The 26,627-nt window shown below is 40.3% G+C and overlaps 1 pseudogene; it reads left to right on the forward strand.

The window, feature by feature from the left end:
- The first annotated feature begins 1,055 nt into the window (after positions 1–1,055).
- LOC130682213 (vesicle-associated membrane protein 7-like) lies at positions 1,056–19,989 on the forward strand (annotated as a pseudogene).
- Positions 19,990–26,627: the final 6,638 nt, after the last annotated feature.

Below are 26,627 nucleotides of genomic sequence, written 5' to 3' on the forward strand. Positions count from 1 at the left end.
GAACATGTTAACAACAGGTTGAAGAATAGGAAGGCATTTGTTAATTTTGTTTTATAAGTTTGTACTGCTAGATAAGAAAAACTGAGCATGGAAAAAATAGTACAAATTCATAAACATGAGAAAAGTAATCTTAAAGTCATTCAGTTTATTGTTTTAGAAATGTTTTTTAATGATGGATTTTACCATGATTTATAGAACCATTTCTCTTGTGGAAAGTTTGGGTTATTTTCACTTGTTTGTATTATGGATAATGCCTTTGGAAGAGAGGCAGTGCACAGTATAGTGATAAGATTGTGTGTGTGTTCTGTAACCACACTGTCTGGGTTTCAATCCCAGCTCTTAGCACTTGGTAGCTGTGTAATTTTGGGCAAATTGTTTAGGTTACCCATACTTCAGTTTCTTCATATTAATGTGAGTATCATAAAGTACATAATTTCATTGAGTTAAGAATTAAATGAGTTAAAAATTTTGAAGTGCTTACTGTGGTGCCTAGCACACAGTAAGCACTTAATAAATATGGACTGTTACTGGTAATAGGTATCTTTGCGAACCTAGAGTCTAACTTCCATTTAACTGTTAACCTAGGATTAATTTATCAGGAGGGGATTACTGTATGAAGGAATGAAGACATTGTTATGTCCCTTTGCTATCTATGGTCAATACTTTTCAAAGGGTGATATTAGTCTGAGGTGTACAATTTATAAAGGCAGCCTATTAATGAAATGTACGTGTGTGTATCATATATGCATTACATTATACACACAAAAGTATATATGTATATATATATATATGTATATATACACACATATGTATATATGCATATTTGGTATGTTTATGTATGTATGCAATCAGTGTGGTTTAGATCAGAAATTTGTACAAGACTATGTGACCTTGTTAAGCCCATTATTAAGTCTGTGATGTTAATGTTATAGTGCCTTGAGCAATACTGTCTCCAGACAGTTGTTGGTAAATGATAGTAAGTTAGTTTTGAAAGATCATGTCAAAGAAATATTCTAAGTCTTGTGTGTCTGTTTTCCTTTTAATAGATTGAAGTCATGGCCATTCTTTTTGCTGTTGTTGCCAGGGGAACCACTATCCTTGCCAAACATGCGTGGTGTGGAGGAAACTTCCTGGAGGTGACAGAGCAGATTCTGACTAAGATAGCTTCTGAAAATAACAAACTAACGTACTCATATGGCAAGTGAGTTCTGTTCTGCATGGGTAGATGGTGAGAAAAGTGAATTGTACTATAACCAGAATGGTAGAACACTAGAAAACAATCTTCCTGGTAAAGATAACTTGAATAATTTGACAAAATGGTAACTTTTACCAGCATGGAAAATGTCTGGTTCTATTATAAATTTAACTTGAAATTATTTTATTCTATCATAGAAGTTATACTAATAAAGATACGGGAATGTTAGATGTAAAAATGACTGCTACAGAGCTCTAGGATATGTGAAACTTGATACAGGCAAGATAAATAATATTTCTTCACTCTTTTGTTATTTATTGAGTCTTTGACTATTGCCAGGCACATTTCTTGGTGCTGAGGATGCCATAAGAAATTACACAGTATTTGCCCTCACAAAGGTTATATAGTTTAATGAAGGAGCAGTCAAATCCATAGATAATTATAGCAGGAGGTAGTAGACCAGGGGGATGGCATTCTAGGTAGAAAACAGCTGGTAGTGAAGTATGGAGGCATGAGATCATAGGGCATAGTTTAGGAACTGCAGGTGGTTCTCTGTGACTGGTACAGAACATGATGACAATAAAGCTACAGAGACAAGTGGAGAGAAGTCATGTTGGGCCTCATAGGCCATGCTAAGAAATTGGACTTTACCCTGTGGACAGTGGGAAGGCATTGAAGGTTTTCAGCCAGGGTGTTATATGATCAGGTTTTGCTTTAGAAAGATCACCCTGGTGACTGGTTGGAAAATGGAACAGAAAGGGCACAGATGGAGAATCTTAGTAATCAGATAAAAAGTGACTCAACCTTTCTCATCAATACTTAAGAAATTTCTGTTATTTAACCCATGCTTGTTTCCTTGGTTCTTATCTCAGAAAGAGGCCCTTACTGCTTTCTAGGGACTAACTCCTTGTAATTTTAGTATCTAGCGTAAGTTACGCTAACAGAGAGACCCTAAAATACAACGTTATCTTAAATGAGGTATCCCAGAGATGCGTACTTTGGGGTTAGCGGGGATGACTCTGCTATCTTCCAGCTCTGACCAATGCAACCCCATCACCTTTTAGTGCTTCTCAGTGCCCATTACATTATACACACAAAAAAGTGTGTATATATATATATACACACTTTTTTGTGTGTATATATATATAAATATATACATATTTGTTTAAGCAAAACCCAGTAGTAGCCTCACAATTAATTATTCAGAAGCTACATGTTTACATTTTATTCTCTGCATAGTTACACAGGTAATCTGACTGGAAGGGAGGGTGGAATTGTCCTTCATAGCTGCGTAGCCATATTCTCAGCTAAAACTTTGTTACTCTGCAAGAAGTTAAGGGGTATCAGGAGACAGCTTTTAATCTTCCAGTGTACTTTTCTGGTTCACCCAGATACCTGGGTGTACTGTTTTTCTGAAACATAGGACATACCTCCTTTCTGTAGAAGGTGATCCCAAAGATTCATCTGGTCACTGTGTCCAGCTCCAGGTTCACAGAGTCTGGGTTCTTCAACAGGTGCCTGGGCTCGTTTCTGTGGCACACTGACCATAAACCTAAAGACAAATCGTAGGTTCCCCCTGTTCTCCAAGCCCAATCCAGTAGCTACTGGAATAAGAACATCATCATCACCATGGAGGTTATAAACTCCTACTTAGAAAAGGGAAGAATGAGAAGGACATAGAAGTCACTGCTTCCTAGCAGCGTTCAAATAACTACCTCACAGCAATTTCAAAGATTCCGTGTTCTGATATTGGAGTGGTTAGTAGGTCTGCTTTATTGGAGGACCTCTTTCATCTTTTCCCCCTGATTCCTGACTTTGTTTTCCAGGAGGATATTCTTGGTCCATTATCCTCTCGGGGCACATCCAGAGTGGGAGTTAGAGAATATGTCATCTTTCAGAACTGTACAGGTTTTGTGGTCTGTTGGTTTGTGATGTAGTTTAGGGGCCCAGAGGTTGCCTTAGGGGTTAAATAAAAAGTCCAATCTCAGTTTTCACCATTTTGGTTGCTCCTGACCTTTTATCCTTATCTCTGTGGGACTTCCTGCCATTCCCTGACCTAGCTGTGTTATTTTGATCTTTGGTATAGCTTTTTCATGCTTTTGCATCTTGGAATGTGTTTTCTTTCCTAAGCCTCCTGGTAAATTTTTTCTCATTTTACAGGTCCCAAATGAAATACTTTCTTATTATCACTTTAATCCTTCTTAAAGGACCGTTCTGATCATGTCCTCCCATAAGCAGGTACTCCCAAACCTTGGGGTAAATAAAGTTCTTCAACATGACCTGGAAGAGTCTTCAGGATCTGCCTCTGTTCCCTTCTCTGGCCCCAACTCTTGCTCCTTTAGGCCTCAATTTTGTGCTCCAGCCATACATAGCGATTTGCCTTTCAGTGCTGGGTTCTTTCTCTATAACTGGTCTTTGCAATAGCTGTTACCTTTTACTAGAATATATTTGTCTTACTTACTTTTTAAAAACTTGACTGTCTTCCTGAGCTTAGATGTTTCCTCTTCTAGAAACCCTGAACTCAAATACTGGGCCAGGTGCATCCTTTTTGTATCTCCATAGCATACTGTGTTTATTCGTATTGTAGCACTTACCACTTTGTACTAGAATTGCAGTCTATCTTTATTTTTTGTCTCTTTTTCCTGACTATAGGCTCCTTGACGGCAGGGACCATTACCTCATTGCTTTTGGTGTCTTTGCACCACGTTACTCCCAGAAAGGATAAAAACACTTTTGTGGGGAACAAGATGACTTCCATTTTGGACATGTGTTTAAGTTGTCTGTGGTATGCCCAGTTGGATATGGTAGTAGACAGTAGCATATGCAGGCCTGGAGCTCAGGAGTAGTCAGTCTCCTGTGCTGCACTAGTCTCCTGTCTGGTCTTCCTTTCAGTCTGATATAGATTTGAGAATTATCATTGTAATAGTGGTAGCTGAAAACAAACAATAAAACATGAGCAAGGATGTTTTTGTTAGGAAACAAAGCAGGAAGTGTTAGGAAGTCCGGAGGGATGGAGGACACTGGAAAAGATCAAGAAAGAGGGAGACTACTGCATAAACCAGGGAAGCCTGGTATAAAGAATCTAGTGGAGAGAAAAACATTTTCCCAAAGAAAGAAGCAGTGAACTCTATATGTTTCAGAGAGAGCCACGGGACACTGCAGTGTGGAAGTCACTGGTGGAAATGATGTAAACAGTTTCAGAGTAATGAGGGAAGACATTTTTTCTTAGTTCCTGTACTTCCTTGAAATTCTTGGCAAGCTTCTATGTAAACATTAATAACATAATTCAACAAGTACTCCTGTCTAGCCACTTGCCCAAGGTAGCAATCTGGAAAGCAAACTTGAGTTACCTCTCTGCATCTTCCAACAGCCAATCACCAAGTTAAGTTCTGTTTCTTCTCTCTCTTCTTTATTTGTCTTAACCATTTCTTACCTGCAGTGCTGCAGTAGTCTCCTGTCTGGTCTTCCTTTCAGTCAGTTCTCCACATTCTTGCCAAAGTATTCTTTTATATGGCAAATCTGATCACACTCGCCTCAGGCTGAAACCTTTTGATGCTTTTTCACTAGTTAGGATAATGCATAGTGAGGTTTTATAGTCTTGTGTAACCTGGTATTTGCTTACCTCTCTAGTGTCACAGGCAATTACTTTTTTCATAAAAGCTCTATACTCTATTAATGACACTAGTTTTACTTTCTAAACCCATTATGTGTACTTTTATCTACAGCCCCTTGTGCTGATTGGTCTCTCACTCTTAAACAGTCTTCTTTTGCTTTTCACCTTGCTATCTCTTACTGATTCTTCAGGGCTCAGCTCAGACAAAACTTGCTCCAGGATGTCTTCCTGGTTACCCTTAACGCTGTTAGGTGCCTCCTATATGTTCACACAGCTCCATGTACTGTCTTTTTAACTCCTCATCATCCTCATTACCATGCTTCTTTGTAATCCCTTCACTGTGATCTCTGTGAAGACAGAGACTGATGGTTTTGCATATTTTGTATCCCCAGATGCAGCCCAGTAACTGGCTCAAAGTAGATATCAAACAAATGTTATTGAGTATTTGGTAGAAAAAGTCTTTGTTTTGAGATTTTAGAAGAAGGCAAGGAAGACTTTATGGCCCATTGGAGATTAATTTTAATTATATGTCCCTTCTGAAATGTCATCTCTTGTTCAGGTCTTCAGAGTCCAAATTACACACTTTCAGCTACCATTTTAATGGGTGATGTGCTATGTACCTAGGGTAGAGACCATTTAATTTCTTACTTATTCCTGTCAGTTTGACTTGAGGGAAACAGGTATATAGGAGAGGGAAAGATAATAGATGATATCTGTAAATAATATGGTCACCTTGACAGTCCTAAATTTGCTTACAGTATAAAAGATAGAAGTGAAAGAGATATTGCTTATAACCACAATAAGTTTTATGTCTTTTATTCTACAGTTATTAATTTCAGTACATCTGCCAAGACAGGACTGTATATCTTTGTATCACTGATGATGTAAGTAATTTGAAGACATATTGCTGTTCAACTGTATGAAATGTTAATAGAGTCAGTTTCCTAATTATCTATGTCAGTGGTGGATAAAGCTGATGTGAATGTAACTGTCCCCAGCTGGAAATCTTTTTCTGTACTTTGCATTTATCATGTATATCAGCAGATGACAAGAAAAGTTGATAACCTGTTTATATGCAAATCAACTCAGTTTTGGTAGAATTTTAGCTTAACCTCTTGTGACTTGCACATTTATCCTTTCATGTAGTAAGAAATGGTGTTCATAATTATGACCCTTTGGTATCAAATCATTTCTAAATTTGTCTGAAATATTAAATACATTATTTCCTACTCTAATTAATAATGTTTAGTAGATTTTGGGAAATCAAAGTCACAATACATCATCAGCTTTATAATTCTGTGACATTGCTTGGTTATGTTTTGAATGTTTGTAGGTTCCAGATCCAAAATGCTCAAAAACTTAACAGCACCATCATGGTCTTTTCTCTTTGGTATCATTAGTGTCGGCTTCCTCCTAGACACATTTCCCTTATGGTTGCATGGAGCTTCATGCTTATTTATTCATGTCCAGAGAAGAGGGACTATGTCTTCCTGAGTCTCTTATTGTAGGAATGAGGAATATTCTCCAAGTGTACACTCCTGCCTTCAGTATGGACTTCCTTTCATGTCTCCATGGCTGGGAATAGGTTACATATTTCTTTCTTAATTGACCATTGACAGGAGTCATGGGATTCGCATGATTTCCATAGGTCAGGGTTCTTAGACCCCTTGTTTTGTCATAGACCCCTTTGATACTCATAGGCCCCTCACAGAATGTCTTAAAATGTTTGCAATAAAACACATGCTTATAATCTTACTACACTGATGGTCAATGACTGCAATGGGGTATGGGGGGCATTTGATAATTAAGATGAATGTAGCAACCACATTGTTTTTCATGTGAAAACTTCATAAGAGTGTATTTCAATTATACCTTAATTTAAAAAAAGCACATGCTTATCAGTGAATCCAATTATATTGAAGTCAAAGTATTCTAAAAATCGATACGGTAATGTGTATGCTTCTTTATGAATTCATTAAATAAGATCTAATCATGAGTCTAGTAACTAATAATTTTGAAGTGGTAATGAGTATAAATGATATTTCAAGATGTCTAAAGCTGATAGTGTATGAAAAAAGATTTCTGTTGGTGACAGAATATCATAGGTACTGTGTAATACTACTCTGATTTTTTACCTACATTCACAATTGAAATTTAAAGATGGTGAAAATAACAGTGCAATTTTTTTTTCTATATAAGTATATGGGCCCCATTAATTTGGACCATTGACCCCAGTTCAATATCCCTTGGCTTAGACTAATCATCTTGGGTGAAACAGAGATGAGTGTCAATCACAGTGATCATCTCAATGATTTTTATCCCTGGATTCAATTATTTTAAAAATCCAGCCATATCTGAAATAACTGATATAAAAATTAGTGTAGATGAGAAATATCACTAAATTAGGGATGGTAGATTAGTCTTACATTTTTTGAGCTATTGTTTGATTGATACGCACACATACTTATTTTTGAATGACTGGGAGTAGACAAGAGTACATCACTTGTCCTTTTAAAATGTACCAACACTTTATGACAGTAGGGTTACCTTAATGTGTGAAAGACTATTATTACTGATTTATTAATCATCTTGTGCTAGGCCTTCTAATAATAGATCCTGTGAAAGATATGGAGGAAGTAAAATCCAATTCTATCTCTCAGGAAGCTAACCTAGGTGCTGTTATCTTCAGGTGGCAATAACCAAACATATTTGGAGTGGACACTCAGCTCTTTCATTTACTAGTTGTTTGGACCTTTGGCAAGTTAGTTTTCTTTTCAGAACCTTTGCTTCCTTATCTGTAAAGTGAGGTCAGTGTTACTTCCTCTTTATAGAACCAATGGTCAGTAAGTGTTATTTGTTCTTGTGGTTGTTGTTAATCATGCATGCATATCATCTTTGTTTCCTTTCTAATGTGAACTCTGTGTTGGTCTCTTTTCAGGATTTTGAACGTTCCCGAGCCTTTAATTTTCTAAATGAGATAAGGAAGAGGTTCCAGACTACATATGGTTCAAGAGCACAGACAGCACTCCCATATGCCATGAACAGTTCTCAAGTGTCTTGGCTGCACAGCTGGTAAGATATTTTTCAAGATACAGTATTTTAATTCATATGTTCTGTATTACCTTAAAGTGCCATGAACATAGGGGACCCCGACCTGTGATACATTTTTCTATATATTGTGACTGTGTTATTTTCTATATATTGTGACTGTGTTATTGTACACCAGCATAATAAACCTTACAGGATAAAAAAATTAAGGGGTCATTTTAGGGTGGGAAGTTAATAATTGGTGATGTTCTCTGTTAGTAGTGGTCAGAGTGTCTTGAGATTGAACATTAACAACTGTCTATTTCAACTCCCGATCTAGTGTGTGTAAGTCCATTCTCCATACCAAATTATCTCTTAACCTGTATATAATATATATTAATCTCCTACCCTCCCATGAGACAGAATTATTTTTTGAACAGCTCAAATTGGTCATTTGAGATTCTGCTCATCTGTATGAATACCTAATTGTCAGCTCAGTGAAGTTTTACATATGTAAACACCTGTGAAATACCCTCTTTTCAAGATAGAAAACATGTCCATGATCCTGAAAGTTCCGTGTCCCTTTGCAGTCATTCCCCTCCCTCACACTCTGTCCCAGACAACCACTGCTCTGTTTTCTGTCACTAAAAATTAGTTTTGTCTTTTCTAGAATTTCCTAGAAATGGAATCATACACATTATGTTCTCTTTTGTGTCTTGTTGTGCTCATTGTAAGACTTTTGACACTCATTTGTGTTGTGTAAATCAGTATTCCTTTTTTTGCTGAGTAGTATTGTTTGCATATATCGCAATTTGTTTATCTGTTCACTTTTTTTTTGATATTTGAGTTGCTTCCAGTTTTCAGCTATCATGAACAAAGCCATTATGATCATCCATGTAGAAGTCTTTTTATTCCTCTTCGGTAAATACCTGAGAATGAAATGGCTGGTTCATATGGTGAATGAAGTTTAATTTTATAATACATTATTATATTTTTTTCTGAAGTGGTTGTACTGTTTACATTCCCTCTAGCAGTTCTAGTGTCTCTGCATCCTTGCGAACACTTATTATAGTCTGTCTTTTAAATTTTAGCCATCCTAGTGAGTGTGGAGTTGTATCTCATTGTGGTTTTAATTTGTATTTCCCTGATAGCTAATGGTTGAGACCTTTACAAATTACTTACTAAATTTAATCCATGAAACTATTTGAGTGCAAATACATACGTTCTACCTATGATTGTGTTGTGAAAAAAAGACTTACAGTAATTGAGTAACCTCCTTTTCACTTTTCCTGTAAGTGTTCTTTTTAATAGTATTTCTGAGTCTTACACTTCTAAATGTGCACTCCCCTGGGGGTGAAGTTTCTTTAAGTAGTTATAATCTTTATTATTCAGTAAGTTGGTTTGTTTCATATTGCCAACATTCATATATATGAAACTGAAACATCACCAAGAAAAATACATCAATCCATAGTGAGAAGTGAAGAGAGTCAGCTAGCAGCAAAACCTTCAACTTAGCCAGTTTGCCATTAGCTTTAGATCTGTTTGGGACCCTCTGAACAAGTCTGTATCAGGACTTTCATCTATAAATGGAGATAATAATAGTATCTTCATAGAGTGTTTGGGTGAATTAAATAATATCCCTTATTTAATGCATTTTGCACAGTGAAGTGACTGGAGTACTGTATATCAAGCACACCATAGTTCTTAGTGATGGATAATCATTTGAAAATACACATTGTCATCAGTGTCTTAGATTTCTAGATCTTATAAGACACCAGGGAAAATAAGGGCACATTTTCTGATCCCAACACATGTTCAGAAGCTGGCCACCCCTACCTCATCTTACCCAGAAGTGGGGAATAATTTAGGGTGCCCATTCCCTGCCCTGTTCCTCATGCCGTAAGTGGAGTCTTCTTTAGTCCTTTCTTCCTTGTTTGAGCACAGATTATATCACCCCCTATTTCTGCCCCGAGATTGGTATCATTAATATAAAATCACATGAGTAACATTGTAGTTACTAAATTCCACCTATTATCAAGTCCCCCACCAAATACCCCATTACAGTCACTGTCCATCAACGTAGTAAGATGCTATAGAGTCACTACCTGTCTTCTCTGTGCTATACTGCCTTCCCCGTGTTCCCCCCTGCATTATGTGTGCTAATCCTAATGCCCCTTATTCCCCTTCTCCCTCCCTTCCCACCCACCCTCCCCCATTCCTTTCCCTTTGGTAACTGTTAGTCCATTCTTGGTTTCTGTGAGTCTGCTGCTGTTTTGTTCCTTCAGTTTTTGCTTTGTTCTTATGCTCCACAGATGAGTGAAATCATTTGGTATTTGTCTTTCTCCACTTGGCTTATTTCACTGAGCATAATATCCTCTAGCTCTATCCATGTTGTTGCAAATGGTAGGATTTGTTTTCTTCTTATGGCTGAATAATATCCCATTGTGTATATGTACCACATCTTCTTTATCCATTCATCTACTGATGGACACTTAGGTTGCTTCCATTTCTTGGCTATTGTAAATAGTGCTGCGATAAACATAGGGGTGCATCTGTCTTTTTTCAAACTGGGCTGCTGTATTCTTAGTGTAAATTCCTAGGAGTGGAATTCCTGGGTCAAATGATATTTCTATTTTTAGTTTTTTGAGGAACCCCTCCACACTGCTTTCCACAATGCTTGAATTAGTTTACATTCCCACCAGCAGTGTAGGAGGGTTCCCCTTTCTCTGCATTCTCACAAGCATTTGTTGCTCCTAGTCTTTTCTGTGTTGGCCATCCTAACTGGTATGAGGTTATATCTCACTGTGGTTTTAATTTGCATTTCCCTGATAATTAGCGATGTGGAGGCTCTTTTCATGTGCCTGTTGGCCATCTGAATTTCTTCTGCTGTTGGTATTTTGACAATATTAATTCTTCCTATCCATGTGCAGTCATGTCATTCATGATATCAGTGTCATAGATTCCTAGATCTTATGAGAAACCGATGAAAATGAGGACACATTTTCTGATCCCACCACGTGCTCAGAAGCTGGCCAGCCCCAACCTCATCTTACCCAGAAGTGGAGAATAATTTAGGGTGCCCCATGTCCCAAGTACAGTCTTCTTTAGTCCTTTCTTCCTTGTTTAAGCACAGATTATATAATGCTGTAGTTATATGGCCATCCTGCCTAAAGCAATCTACAGATTAAATAAATGTGTTTCCATTTATTGGTATCTTCTTTAATTTCTCTCATGAGTGTCTTGTAGTTTTCAGAGTATAGGTCTTTTCACTTCCTTGGTTAGGTTTATTCCTAGTTACTTTATTCTTTTCGATGAAATTATGAATGAAATTGTTTTCCTGAATTCCCTTTCTGCTAGTTCATCATTAGTGTATAGAAAAGTAACTTATTTCTGCATATTAATTTTGTATCCGCAGCTTTGCTGAATTCAGATATTAGATCTAGTCATTTTGGAGTGGATTCTTTAGGGTTTTTTATGTACAATGTCATGTCATCTGCAAACAGGGACAATTTGACTTCTTCCTTGCCAATCTGGGTGCCTTTTATTTATTTGTGTTATCTGATTGCTGTGGCTAGGACCTCCAGAACTATGTTGAATAAAAGTGGGGAGAGTGGGCATCCTTGTCTTGTTCCTGATCTTTAAGGAATGGCTTAAGAAGAGCTTCTTGCTTTTAAGTATAATGTTGGCTGTGAGTTTGTCATATATGGCCTTTATTATGTTGAGGTACTTGTTCTCTGTACCCATTTTGTTGAGAGTTTTTATCATGAATGGATGTTGAGTTTTGTCGAATGCTTTTTCAGCATCTATGGAGATGATCATGTGGTTTTGCCTTTTTGTTGATGTGGTGGATGATGTTGGTGGATTTTCGAATGCTGTACCATCCTTGCATCCCTGAAATAAATCCTACTTGATCCTGATGGATGATCTTTTTGATGTATTTTTGAATTTGGTTTACTAATATTTTGTTGAATGCTTTAGCATCTATGTTCGTCAGGGGTATTGGTCAGTCATTTTCTTTTTTTGTGGGGTCTTTGCCAGGTTTGGTATTAAAGTGATGCAAGCCTTGTAGAATGAGTTTGAGAGTATTCCCTCCTCTTCTACTTTTGGGAAAACTTTAAGGAGAATGGGTATTAGGTCTTCACTAAATATTTGATAAAATTCAGAAGTGAAACTGTCTGGTAAAGGGGTTTAGTTTTTAGGTAGTTTTCTGATTACCAATTCAATTTCGTTGCTGGTAATTGGTCTATTCAATTTTTCTGTTTCTTCCTGGGTCAGCTTAGAAGGTTGTATTTTTCTAGAAAGTTGTCCTTTTCTTCTAGGTTATTCAGTTTGTTACCATATAATTTTTAATAGCATTCTCTCATAACTTTGTATTTCTGTGGTATCAGTCATGATTTTTCCTTTTTCATTTCTGATTCTGTTTATGTGTGTGGACTCTCCTTTTTCTTGATAAGTCTGGCTAGGAGTTTATCTGTTTTGTTTATTTTCTCAAAGAACCAGCTCCTGCTTTCATTGATTCTTTCTATTCGTTTATTCTTCTCAATTTTCTAATCTAATATTTATTATGTTCTCCTACTGACTTTGGGCCTCATTCATTCTTCCTTTTCCAGTTTCATTAATTGTGAGTTTAAATGGTTCATACAGGATTGTTGTTCTTTCCTGAGGTATGCCTGTATTGGAATATACTTCTCTCTTAGCACAGCCTTTACTGCGTCCCACAGATTTTGTGGTGAATTATTGTTGTTATTTGTCTCCATATGTTGCTTGATCTCTGTTTTTCCTTGTTGATTTATCCATTGATTATTTAGGAGCATGTTATTAAGCCTCCATGTGTTTGTGGAACTTTTAATTTTTGTTGTGTACTTTACTTCTAGTTTCATACCTTTGTGCTCTGAGAAGCTGGTTGGCACAATTTCAGTTGGTTTGAATTTACAGAGGTTCTTTTTGTGGCCTAGTATATGATTCTTTTTTTTTTTAATTTTATTTTGGTATCATGAATCTACAATTACATGAAGGACATTATGTTTACTAGGCTCCCCCTTTCACCAAGTCCCCCCCACATCCCCATTCACAGTCACTGTCCATCAACATAGTAAGATGCTATAAAATCACTACTTGTCTTCTCTGTTTTGCACAGCCCTCCCTGCGCCCCCCCACCCTATACATGCTAATCGTAATGCCCCCTTTCTTTTTGTTCCCGCCCTTATCCCTCCCTCCCCACCCATACTCCCCGGTCCCTTTCCCTTTGGTAACTGTTAATCCATTCTTGGGTTCTGTGCTTCTGTTGCTGTTTTGTTCCTTTAGCTTTCTTTTGTTCTTATACTCCACATACGAGTGAAATCATTTGGTACTTGTCTTTCTCAGCCTGGCTTATTTCACTGAGCATAGTACCCTCTAGCTCCATTCATGTTGTTGCAAATGGTAGGATTTGTTTCTTTCTTATGGCTGAGTAAGAAAAAATTCCATTGTGTATATGTACCACATCTTTATCCATTCATCTACTAATGGATATTTAGATTGCTTCCATATCTTGGCTATTGTAAATAGTGCAGTGATAAACATAGGGGTGCATCTGTCTTTTTCAAACTGGAGTACTGTATTCTTGGGGTAAATTCGTAGAGGTGGAAATTCCTGGGTCAAATGGTATTTCTATTTTGAGCATTTTGAGGAACCTTCATACTGCTTTCCACAATGGTTGAACTAATTTACATTCCCACCAGCAGTGTAGGAGGGTTCCCCTTTCTCCACAACCTCACCAACATTTGTTGTTGTTTGCCTTTTGGATGGTAGCCATCCTTACTGGTGTGAGATGATACCTCATTGTGGTTTTAATTTGCATTTCTCTGATGACAAGGTATGTGGATCTTTTCATGTGTCTGTTGGCCATCTGAATTTCTTCTTTAGAGAACAGTCTATTCAGCTCCTCTGCCCATTTTTTAATTGGATTATTTGCTTTTTGTTTGTTGAGTGTGTGAGCTCTTTATATATTTTGGATGTCAACCCTTTATTGGATCTCTCATTTACGAATATATTCTCCCATACTGTAGGATACCTTTTTGTTCTATTGATGGTGTCCTTTGCTGTAAAGAAACTTTTCAGCTTGACATAGTCCCATTTGTTCATTTTTGCATTTGTTTCCCTTGCCCGGGGAGATACGTTAAAGAAGAGGTCACTCATGTTTATGTCTAAGAGATTTTTGCCTATGTTTTTTTCCAAGAGTTTTATGGTTTCATGACTTACATTCAAGTCTTTGATCCATTTCGAATTTACTTTTGTTTATGGGATTAGACAGTGATCCAGTTTCATTCTCTTACATGTAGCTGTCCAGTTTTTCCAGCACCATCTGTTGAAGAGACTGTCATTTCCCCATATTATGTCCACGGCCCCTTTATCAAATATTAGTTGACCATATATGTTTGGGTTAATGTCTGGAGTCTCTATTCTGTTCCATTGGTCTGTGGCTCTGTTCTTGTCCCAGTACCAAATTGTCTTGATTACTGTGGCTTTGTAGTATAGCTTGAAGTTGGGGAGTGAGATCCCCCTCACTTTTTTCTTCCTTGTCAGTATTGCTTTAGCTATTCGGGGTCTTTGGTGTTTCCATATGAACTTTTGAACTATTTGTTCCAGTTCATTGAAGAATGCTGTTGGTAGTTTGATAGGGATTGCTTCGAATCTGTATATTGCTTTGGGCAGAATGGCCATTTTGACAATATTATTTCTTCCTAGCCAGGAGCATGGGATGAGTTTCCATTTGTTAGTGACCTCTTTAATTTCTCTTCAGAGTGTCTCATAGTTTTCAGGGCATAGGCTTTTCACTTCTTTGGTTATGTTTATTCCTAGGTATTTTATTCTTTTTGATGCTATTGTGAATGGAATTGTCTTCCTGATTTTATGGGTTTGTGGTAGTCTCTTGTAAGCAGCATATGGATGGGTCTTGCTTTTTTATCCATTCTATTACTCTGTGTCTTTTGTTTGGTGCATTCAGTCCATTTACATTTAGGGTGATTATTGAAAGGTGTGTACTTATTGCCATTACAGGCTTTAAGTTTGTGGTTACCAAAGGTTCAAGGTTAGATTCTTTACTATCTTACTGTCTAACTTAACTTGCTTATTGAGCTATTATAAACACGGTTTGATGATTCTTTATTTCTCTCCCTTCTTATTCCTTCTCTTCCCTTCTTCATATGTTGGGTGTTTTGTTCTGTGCTCTTTTTAGGAGTGCTCCCATCTAGAGCAGTCCCTGTAGGATGCCCTGTAGAGGTGGTTTGTGGGAGGCAAATTCCCTCAACTTTTGCTTGTCTGGGAATTGTTTAATCCCTCCTTCATATTTAAATGATAATAATGCTGGATACAGAATTCTTGATTCGAGGCCCTTCTAATTCATTGCATTAAGTGTATCATGCCATTCTCTTCTGGCCTGTAGGGTTTCTGTTGAGAAGTCTGATGATAGCCTGATGGGTTTTCCTTTGCAGGTGACCATTTATTTCTCTCTGTCTGCCTTTAATACTTTGTCCTTGTCTTTGATTTTTGCCATTTTAATTATTATGTGTCTTGGTGTTGCCCTCCTTGGATCCCATGTTATGGGAGTTCTGTGTACCTCTGTGGTCTGAGAGGCCATTTCCTCCCCTAGTATGGGGAAGTTTTCAGCAATTATTTCTTCAAAGACACTTTCTATCCCTTTTTCTCTCTTCTTCTTCTTCTTCTGGTACCCCTATAATGCGGATATTGTTCCGTTTGGATTGGTCACTCAGCTCTCTTAAAATTCTTTCATTCCTGGAGATCCTTTCATCTCTCTCTGCATCAGCTTTTCTGCATTCCTGTTCTCTGTTTTCTAGTCCATTAATAGTCTCTTGCATCTCATCCATTCTGTTTTGAGGTCTTTCCAGAGCTTGTTTTATTTCTGTATTCTCCTTTCGTAGTTCTTGCATATTTCTCTGCAAGTGCATCAGCAAAAGTTATGACTTTTGTTTTGAATTATTTTTCAGGAAGACCGGTTAAATCTATCTCCCTAGGTTCCTTCTCAGGGGAAGACGTAGAAGATGTCAAAGCTGTCTGGGTTAGTCTTGTCTGGATCAAATATTTTTGCCTTTCCATGTTGACAGGTGCAGTGGTTATGCTATTGACTCGACTGTCAGCTGGGAGAGCCAAGAATCTTTCCACTTGCTCCTGGCCTTTCTTTACTGGGACAGCTGCGACCCCTAGTGGCTTGTGTTGGGCAATTGCGTGTAGGCTGGGTCTCTGTATCTTGCCCGGCCCGTATGGAGGAAGCTCCCTTGCTGTGGGCGTGGCCAGCCTCAGGCTGCTGCTCTGCTATGGCGGGGCCTCGGAGGGGTAGTGGACGGGGGCTGTTTGGCTGTTTACCTCCGTGAGAGGTCTCAGAGCTGTTGCCCAGGTCGTTAGTGCATCTGGAGTACCCTGGAATTTCCAGCTGCTGGACTGTGACCCGGGATGCTTCCGTCCAGCTGTGGGGTCCCTGTCCCTTTAAGACTTTCAAAAAGCACTCGCTTTTCTTTGTCACAGGGGCACTGGCTTCGGGACCCGCTCAAAGGTCTTACTCTCCTGTTTCCCTAGTATCCAGCACTGCACGCATGCACTGTGTCTGCACTCTGGCCCGGATGGCTAGCACTCGGTGTTCAGCAGTCCTGGGCTCCCTCTCCCTTCCTGCTCCGACTCCTCTCCTCCCGCCGGGAGCTGGGGTGATGGGCCTCGGGTCCTGCCGGGCTGTGGCTTTTATCTTACCCCTTTCAGCAGGAGCTGGGTTCTCGCAGGTGTGGATGTAGTCTGGCTGTTGTCCTGTGTCTTCTGGTCTCTTTTTTTAGGATTAGTTGTATTTCTTGTATTTTCAAAAATATATATGTTTTTTGGAGGAGATTCCCACTGTCCTACTCACCCCGCCATCTTGGCTCTTCCCCTAGTATATGATTCTTGAAAATGTTCCATGTGCACTTGAGAAGAATGTGTATCCTGTTGCTTTTGTATGGAGTGTTCTGTAGATGTCTGCTTGGTCCGTATGTTCTAGTGTTTGGTTCAGTGCCTCTGTCTCTTTACTTATTTTCTGTATTGTTGATCTGTCCAGTGGTGTGTTGGAGTCTCCTAAAATGAATGCGTTGCATTCTGTTTCCCCCTTTAATTCTGTTAGTATTTATTTTACATATGTGGATGTGGGTGCTCCTGTTTTGGGAGCATATATATTTATAATGGTTATATTCTCTTGTTGGATGGCCCCCTTTATCATTATATAATGTCCTTCTTTGTCTCTTGTGACTTTGTTTCAATGTCTATTTTATCTGATACAAGTACTGCAACTCCTGCTTTTTTCTCTGTTAGTTGCATGAAATATGTTTTTCCGTCCCTTCACTTTTAGTCTGTGTATGTCTTTGCATTTAAAGTGAGTCTCTTGTAGGCAACATATAGATGGGTCTTGTTTTTTTTATCCATGCAGAGACTCTATGTCTTTTGATTGGTGCATTCAGACCATTACATTTAGGGTGATTATTGATATGTATTTACTTATTGCCATAGCAGGCTTTAGATTCATGGTTACCAAAGGTTAAATGGTAATTCCCTTACTATGTAATACTCTAATTTATCTCAGTATGCTATTACAAACACAACCTAAAGGTTCTGTTTTTTTTCTCATTTTTCTTCATCCTCCATTCTTTGCATATTAGGTATTATATTCTGTACTCTTTGTCTATCCCTTAATTGACAGTGGGGCAGTTGATTTGATTTTGCATCTGCTTAGTGATGAATTGTTCTACTTTCCATGCTGTCACTTTATTTCCCCTGGTGACAGCTATTGAGCCTGAGGAACAGTTCCATCCTTAGCAGTCCCTCCAAAATGTACTGTAGTGGTGGTTTGTGGGAGGTACATTCTCTCAGCCTTTGCTTATCTGAAAATCGTTTAATTTCTCCTTCAAACTTAAATGATAATCTTGCTGGAGAGTATTCTTGGTTTGAGGTCCTTCTGCTTCATTGCATTAAATATACCTTGCCACTCCTTTCTTGCCTGTAAGGTTTCTGCTGAGAAGTCTGATGATGGCCTGTTGGGTGTTCCTTTGTATATAATCTTTTTTCTTTCTCTAGCTGCTTTTAAAAGTCTGTCTTCATCCTTGATCTTTTCCATTTTAATTATATGTCTTGGTGATGTCTTCCTTAGGTCCCTAGTGTTGAGCGAGCTTTGCACCTCCTTGGCTTGAGAGACTATCTCCTTCCCCAGATTGGGGAAGTTTTCAGCAATTACCTCCTCACAGACACTTTCTAACCCTTTACCTCTCTCTTCTTCTTCTGGTACCCCTATAATGTGAACTGTCAGAACCAGTGGGCCATTTGGATTGGCCACACTGTTCTCTCAATATTCTTTCATTCTTAGAGATTCTTTTTTCTCTCTGTGCCTCAGCTTCTTTGTATTCCTCTTCTCTAATTTCTCTTCCATTTACCATTGCTTCTACTACATCTAATCTGCTTTTAAATCCCTCCATTTTGTGTTGCATTTCAGATATGGAATTTCTTAATGATTGCATCTCTGTCCTAAATTCATCCCTGAGTTCTTGAATATTTTTCTGTACCTCCATTAGCATGTTTATGATTTTTATTTTGTACCCTCTTTCGGGAAGATTGGTACGTTTGGTTTCATTTGTCTCTTTTCCTAGTGTTTCTGAGATTTTTGTTTGATGTTTCATATTTGTATGTGGCATCCTCTAGTGCCCAGAAGCTCTAATCTCTGGAGCTACTCAGCCCCTGGAGTGATGTTGGGCAGTAGTGGTGGGGAGCAGTAGTGGTGCTGATGGGAGGAAAGAGCTGTTTCCTGCTTCCTGGCTTCAGTGCCTGTCTCCACTGTCAGAACCAGTGGGCCGAGCACACAGGTGTAAGCCTCTGAGCTTTGCATCTGTAGCTGCCATAGGCGGGGCCTCCCTCTGGCTGACACCAGACCAGGGACTACCGGTTTGTGAGCTGGTGCCAGCAGGCCAGGAGGAAGGTGCAGCAGGCTGTGCATCACAGTGGTGGGCATCGGAGCTGAGCAGCTAGCCAGGTGGATGGAGCGCTTGAAGCTCCTGAAAGTTCCCAACCAGCTGGGCACAGCATACCCAGACAACCTTGTCCACCTATCACTTCTCCCGCGCAGCAAGCTCCATGCCAACTCCGCCCCTTCAGGAGCCCTCTTGCTGCTAGGAAGCCCCTCAGACCGCCCGCCTTTCCTTTGTCCCAGAGTGGCCGGATGTGGATCCATTTCCTCCACAAATGCCTGGAATCTCAGTCTCTCCGAGTATACCGCCTGTCTTATCTTTCCAACCCCACTAAAGTCCAGACCACCGTGCAGTGTAGGTTTCTCCTCCCAAAGCAGACCTCCAGTGCTGGGTGTTCATCAGTTCTAGGCTTCCACCCTCTCCCCACTGTGTTTCTTTTCCTCCTGCCCATGAGCAGGGGTCAGGGAAGGGCCTGGGTACCGTCGCATCAAGGGTTACCTGTTTCGTGAGGTCTGCTCTGTTCATGAGGTCTGTAAGCAGTCTGGTGCAGACTTCTTTTCTGTTGCTTTTTTAGGGTTAGTTGTTTTAACTAGTGCTTCATAGTTCCCTTTTCAAATTCCTGTATCAGATTTTCTCCCAGTGTCCCATCTCTGCCCTTTCTTTCTTGGAGATGTATATGGAAATATCTTTGTAAGCATCTCTGCCCTAGATAAAATAATAGGTTCCATCAGTGATTCACTAATACAAGTCAGAACTGTGAGCTGGGCCTTTTGCTCCATCTTGCATGTAGGGTGTAGCCTGAGGCTGCAGGGTGGTCTCTGAAATAAGGGTAAAGACTCTATCTCCTGACTGAGTCCAGAATTACTGTGCAAACACCAAGTGAGAATTTTCCAATCCCTCCCCTGACATAGCGCAGTTGCTGATGCTAGGGTCCCGTTTTCTCCCCATGTCTCCGACATCCTGCATGCATTCACAGAGGGACTCGCCTATTGGTGCAAGCTCCCTGTCACTGGACCCCTCTTCCCCTCCTTCTTACAGACCCCATATGGAGCCTGGCTCCACCTTCCCCACCTCTCACTGTAGCCTTCCAGCTCATTCCCTTTGAGTGTCCCTCACTGTTCTCCTCCAGGGACATGTCAGAGCTCATGGGGCTTGGTACAGCCAGGCAGGTCCTTCTGGGACTCTGAAGCCTGCAGGTGTCCCTAAGTCTTCCAGCCCCAAAGCCAAGGAACCTGTGAAAGGAGAAGGTGCTGATAGGGGGAGACAGCCCAGAGTACTGCCCCAAGGCAGGTCATCCTGTCCAGGTGAGGAAGATGTGGGGACACAGTGGGGAAAGATGGGGGCATTGGTGGGATGAGTGCATCTCCAGTGGCCACAACCAGCCTAACATGAGCTGGATATTGTTTCTTTAGTCCCCTGCAGCTGAGTCCCTCTGGGGAAAGCTGGCACAGGTGCCTGGAGGACCCTGGTGGTTGGTGTTTGAGGGCAGTTCTCAGGCTGGAGGACTTCCAGGGAGATGCAGAGCACTGGATGCCACTGGGGTCAGGCTGATGATCATAGTACTGATCCAGCAAGAGGAAAGGAATATTTCTCAAAGAAGAAATCTGGGGCTCTCCACTTGGAATTTCTGGAGAAATCTGGGTGTAAAGCTGTCTCGATGTCTAAGGAACACAGATCTTGGGCTGAGGAAATTGGGGCTCCTTAGAGAGGGGATTTGGGGTCTCATGCTGAGGATAATTGGGATCCCAATGGCTGATGGCATTTGCATCTCTCAGGAGGTTTGGAGTCTCAGGCTGAAGAGATTTAGAATGCTCAGTCTGAGAGGATTTTAAGTCTTTGAGGCTGAGGAAATTTGAGGTCTGTCAGGCTAAGAAAATTTGGAGTCTCATTAAGGGGGCTTAGGACCTTTGATTTTGAGGTTAGTTTGGGTTTTTGAAGCTGAGCGGGAATTACTAGTTTTCAGGCTTGGGTTATTCAAAGTCTCTGAGACTGAGGAAACTTGTTCTCTCTGTAGGTGCTATAGTTAGGGTTACTTGGGTGGAGAGTTTGGGGCATGCCTCAGGCTGAGGGGAGCTGGGGTTACTGAGGGTATGGGGAGGGGTCTAAGCCTTAAGGGATTTAGTATTTCTCTGGGTGAAGGGCCTTGAGTTCTCTGAAGATGAGGTGATTTGGGTGAGGTGCTCCTCACACAGAGATGTGAGATCCCTCCAGGTTAGTGGATTTAGGATCCCTCAGGCTGGTGGGATTTGGTGTCCTGTGAGGCTGAGGGGATCTGGACCTCTCAGGGTGGGTGAGGGGATCAGGTTTTCTCAGGCTGGAGGGTCTCTTAAAGGTCTAAGATGGAGGGTTCAGAAAGGTTTTCACACGACATCTTCGTAAAGGCAAAGGGTTCCAATTTCCTCTCAGTCTCCCTGTCATTGCTTCCATGCGGCCTACCCTGGATGGGCACTCTGCGATATCTGCAAGATTCCCACTCTCTGGAAGGTGGGATGTTGGAGAAGGCGAGGTATGAGTTTGCAGTGCCTTTTCAGGCACAACCCGCCAGTCAGGGCTGTGATCAAAGCAGTTGCACCAATGGGAGGCCAGGAGGGACTGAATGGGCATATTGTAGGGCAATCCGTGCCTGTCAGTCACAAGCAGAACCCAGTCCTGGACTCAGGTGTGTGGAGTGGGCTGGCCTCTCTTCCTGCTGTGGGATTGGCTACTTTGGCTAATGTGCATGCCTTTCAGGAAGCGTCTTGCGTGCCTGTGCAGTTTGGTGTTTTCATGACTGGTCTCTGGTGCTGGGGAGGGACCCATGTGGTTGCAGCTGCGGCAACCCTTCAGCCCAGGCTGAAGTCCCCATGCCAATTACTGAGCTGACCTTGTGGTGGCATAGAACACACTCTTTGGATGTTTCAATTCCCCACAATCCTGTGGTTGATGCAAGTGCCTCCTCCCTGACAGCCTCTTAGTTTGCCAAGAGAGGTCAAAATCCTCACTGAATGTGCCCCTGGGTCAACAACCGTACAGCGGCCTGTGGTCCTGACATCTTTTGGCCGGCTGGTTGAAAAAAACCTGTTTTTTTAAAATATACCTTTTGAGAATTAAGTACATGAGAATGTGTCTCTAAGCAAGCTGTTTCTCACTGAATGGTCTTGTAGAGCCACTGGCTACCTTGGCCTCCAATAGATTCTACGGTGTGGAATAATCTTTGAGACTCTCACTGCCTCACTGAACAAGAATCTTCTTACCATCTTAGCTTTTGGTCTCTGCTCTTTCTGAAGGAGGGAGAAGAGACTGGAAATAAGCCAATTTCTTCTTAGTGGATGGGTGAGGAATGTGGTCAGGGGTCAGGTGTGACTCCGGGGTTCTCACTTCCCAGGGACATAAATGATGCCTGTGTGCCTTTGGAGGGCACAGGGACTATTCCGGGCCCATCTTGAGATGTCAAGACAGACACCTGAGGCAGGAGCCTTGCATTTCCCACCAGAAGCAACACTGCCTTTTCGGTAAGTGGAGAGCTTCATGCCTCTGTGGGAGGACACCAGGATCACCTCCTGGGTGGCTGTAGGCCCAGCCTCCCTTGGGTTTCAGGTTCCCCACAGCTTCACTGGGCCATCAGTGATATGGAATCTGCTGCTTTCCCCACCTGGCATCTGTTCTCATGCCATGTCTAGCACCTCAGCTTTCCAGGGAACTGTGTCTCCCCTGCTACAGTCCAAGCAATTCCAGAGGCAGACCCCATATTCCAACCATCTCGAAGATGGGCTATGATCCCAGTCAATCAGCCTCACATTCTATCCTCTGTGTGCTTTGATGGGTTCAGTGATGAGAATGTGAACAAGCCAGGCTAAATGCATTTAAACCTGTGGCTTTTCATGGACCTCCAGAGAAGGAGAAATCATTCCTGCTAGAATGGACAGTGACTGAGTGTCAGCCTGTAGCAGCTGAAGGTCCCAGATGCAGCAAGACAGTTTGTGCCTGTGAATGGGGCTACCCCAAAGGCACATAGTATGTTGGAGGATTGGAAGAGAGTCCAGGTCACACTGTGAGAGGGTGAACAACTGGACCTGCCAGGCCCTAACCTGATCTTAAACTTGCCTCATATTTTTCCATTAAAAAATTATTTATTCTACTTCAGTAGGTGTGTCCACTGTGTTGCAAAAAAAATTCCTAGTTGACATATCAATATCAGTAATTACTGAGAATCACTCCACCTGGAGTCCTCACTGGGTGGGGCAAGCCTGGGAGAGGTGAAGACATTGTGAGGGGCCAGATCTCAATGGGGCTACCACACAGCTCTGTCCTTGCTCCTTTCCAGTCTGGGGAGGGGGAGCCCTGGAAAAGTGACAGGAGAATCAAGATCAGAGCAGAAAGAAATAAAATCGAGAAGAATAAAACAATAGAATCAATGAAAGCAGGAACTGGTTCTTTGAGAAAATAAACAAAAGAGATAAACCCCAAGCCAGACTTATCAAGGAAAAAGGAGAGTCTATACACATGAACAGAATCAGAAATGAGAAAGGATAAATCACTACAGACACCACAGACACCCAAAGAATTATTAGAGAGTATTGTGGAAAATTATGTGTCAACAGACTGGGTAACCTAGAAGTGGACAACTTTCTAGAAAAATACAACTTTCTAAGACTGACCCAGGAAGAAATATAAACTCTGAGCAGACTAATTACCAGAAATGAAATTGAATTGGTAATTAAAAAACTACCTAAGAACAAAACTAGAGGTCCAGCTGGCTTCACCACTAAATTTTATCAAATATTTCGTGAAGACCTAACACCCATCCTCCTTAAGGTTTTCCAAAAAGTAGAAGAGGAGAGAATCCTTCCAATCTCATTCTATGATACCAGCATCACTCTAATACCAAAACCAGGTAAAGACACCACAAACACACACAAAAAATTACAGACCAATGTCCCTAATGAAAATAGATGTAAAAACACTCAAGAAATTATTAGCAAACAAAATTCAAATATACATCAATATGAATATCCATCTTAACCAAGTGGGATTTATTCCAGGGATGCAAGGATAGTACAACATTTAAAAAATCAATCAGCATCATGCAAATCACCCAAAAGGAAAAAAATCAAGTGATCATCTCCATAGATGGTGAAGAGCATTTGACAAAATTCAGCATACATTCCTGGTAAAAACTCTACAAAATGGGTATAGAGGGCAAGTACCTCAACATAATAAAGGCCATATGTGACAAACCCACAGCCAACATCATACTTAACAGTGAGAAGCTGAAAACTTTTCTTTTAAGATGGCGAGCAATGCAAGGATGCCCGCTCTCCCCACTTTCATTCAACAGCATAATAGTTGATGCCCTAGCAATGGCAGTCAGACAACACAAAGAAATAAATGGCATCTGGATTGATATGGAAGAAGTTAAACTGTTACTGTTTGCAGATGACATGATATTGTACATAAAAAACCCTAAAGAATCCACTCCAAAATACTAGAACTAATATCGGAATTCAAATTTGCAGGATACAAAATTAATATGCAGAAATCTGTTGATTTCCTATACACTAACAATGAACTAGCAGAGAGAGAAATCAGGAAAACAATTCCATTCACAATAGCATCAGAAAGAATAAAATACTTAAGTATAAACCTAACCAAGGAAGTGAAAGACTATACTCTGAAAATTACAAGACACTCATGAGAGAAATTAAAGAAGATACCAATAAGTGGAAACTCATCCCATGCTCATGGATGGGAAGAATTAATATTGTGAAAATGGCCACCCTGCCTAAACTAATCTACAGATTCAACGCAATCCCTATTTAAATACCAACAGCATTCTTCAACAAACTAGAGAAAATTGTCCTAAAATTCATATGGAACCACAAAAAGACCTCGAATAGCCAAAACAATTCTGAGAAGGAAGAATAAAGCTGGGGGCATTATGCTCCCCAACTTCAAACTCTACTACAAAGCCACAGAAATCAAGGCAATTTGGTACTGGCACAAGAACAGACCCATAGACCAATGGAACAGACTAGAGAGCCCAGGTGTATACCCAAGCATATATGGTCAATTAATATACGATAAAGGAGCCATGGATATACAATGGAACAACAAGAGTCTCTTCTGGACAGCTACTTGTAAGAGAATGCAACTGGTCTTGTCTACATGCATATGCAAAAGTAAACTTGAAATGTAGCAGAGGCCTGAATGTAAGTCATGAAATCATAAACCTCTTAGAAGAAAACAGGCAAAAATCTCTTGAATATAAACATGAGCAATTTTTTCTTGAACATGTGTCCCCAGGTAAGGGAAGCAACTCAAAAAAGAACAAATAGGACTACATCAAACTAAAAAGCTTCTGTACAGGAAAGGCACCATCTGTAGACCTAAAAGGCATTCTACAGTTTGGGAGAATATATTCATAAACGACATATACAACAAGAGGTTAACATCCAAAATATATAAAGAACTCACATGCCTTAACACCCAAACAGCCAATCACCGAATTAAAAAATAGATGGAGGATATGTGCAGACATTTCTCCAAGGAAGAAATTCAGATGGCCAACAGGAACATGAAAAGATGCCCACATTTCTAATTATCAGAGAAATGCAAATTAAAACCACAATGAGATATCACCTCACACCAGTCAGCATGGTCAACATCCAAGAGACAAGGAACAAATGCTGGTGAGGATGCAGAGAGAGCGGATCCCCTGTACACTGTTGGAGGGATTTTAAATTAGTTCACCCACTGTGCAAAGCTATATGGAGGTTCTTCAGAAAACTAAAAATAGAAAAATGACTTGACCCAGGAATACTACTTCTAGGAATTTACCCAAAGAAAACAAAATCCCAGACTCAAGAAGACATGTGCACCCTTATGTTTATCACAGCACTATTTACAATAGCCACTATATAGAAGCAACCTCAGTGTCCACCAGTAGATGTATGGATAAAGATGTTGTGGTACATACACACAATGGAATGTTATTCAGCCATAAGAAGGAAACAAATCCTACCATTTGCAACAACATGGATGGAGCCTGAGGGTATTATGCTCAGTGAAATAAGCCAGGTGGAGAAAGACAAGTACCAAAAGAGTTCCCTCATTTGAGGAGTATACCAACAAAGCAGACTCACAGACCCTAAGAAGGGACTGGCAATTAGAAAGGCCAGGGGTAGGGGAGGACTGGTGGGAGGTAGGGACAAGGGCATCGAGGTGCATGATGTTTGGCATACATGGTGTGTGTGGGGTCATGGGGAAGACAGTGTAGCATAGAGAAGACAGGTAGTGACTGTGGTATCTTGGTATGCTGATGGACAGTGACTGTGGTGGGTGCATGGGTGATCTTGATAAGATGGGGGAATGTAATAATGACAACGCTGCTCATGTGAAACCTTCATAAGATTGTATATCAATGATACCTTAATAAAAAAATTGGGAAAAATCACAAATATGTGGAGTTTAAATGGTATGCTGAAAACCACCAATGGATCATTAAATAAATCCAAAAATAATTTTAAAAATACATAGAGAAAATGAAAATACAAACAGAAAATTTCAAAATTCATGGGAAGCAGCAAACATGGTTCTAAGAGGGGAGTTCATAGCTCTACAGGTCTATGTCAAGAAATAAGAACAATCCTAAAGCAACTATCTAACCTTACAAGTAAAAACTAGAAAAACAAGGACAACAAAGCCCAACTAAGTAGATGGAAGGCCACAATAAAAAGCAGAAATGAATGAAATTGAGACTAAGAAAACATTTTTCAAAGGCAGTGAAACTAAGAAAGGATTCTTTGAGAAGATAAGCAAAATTGACAAATCTTTGTCTACAGTTATC

The sequence above is a fragment of the Manis pentadactyla genome, chromosome Y, assembly GCF_030020395.1.
Source record: "Manis pentadactyla isolate mManPen7 chromosome Y, mManPen7.hap1, whole genome shotgun sequence".
In the NCBI taxonomy this organism is placed as follows: Eukaryota; Metazoa; Chordata; class Mammalia; order Pholidota; family Manidae; genus Manis; species Manis pentadactyla.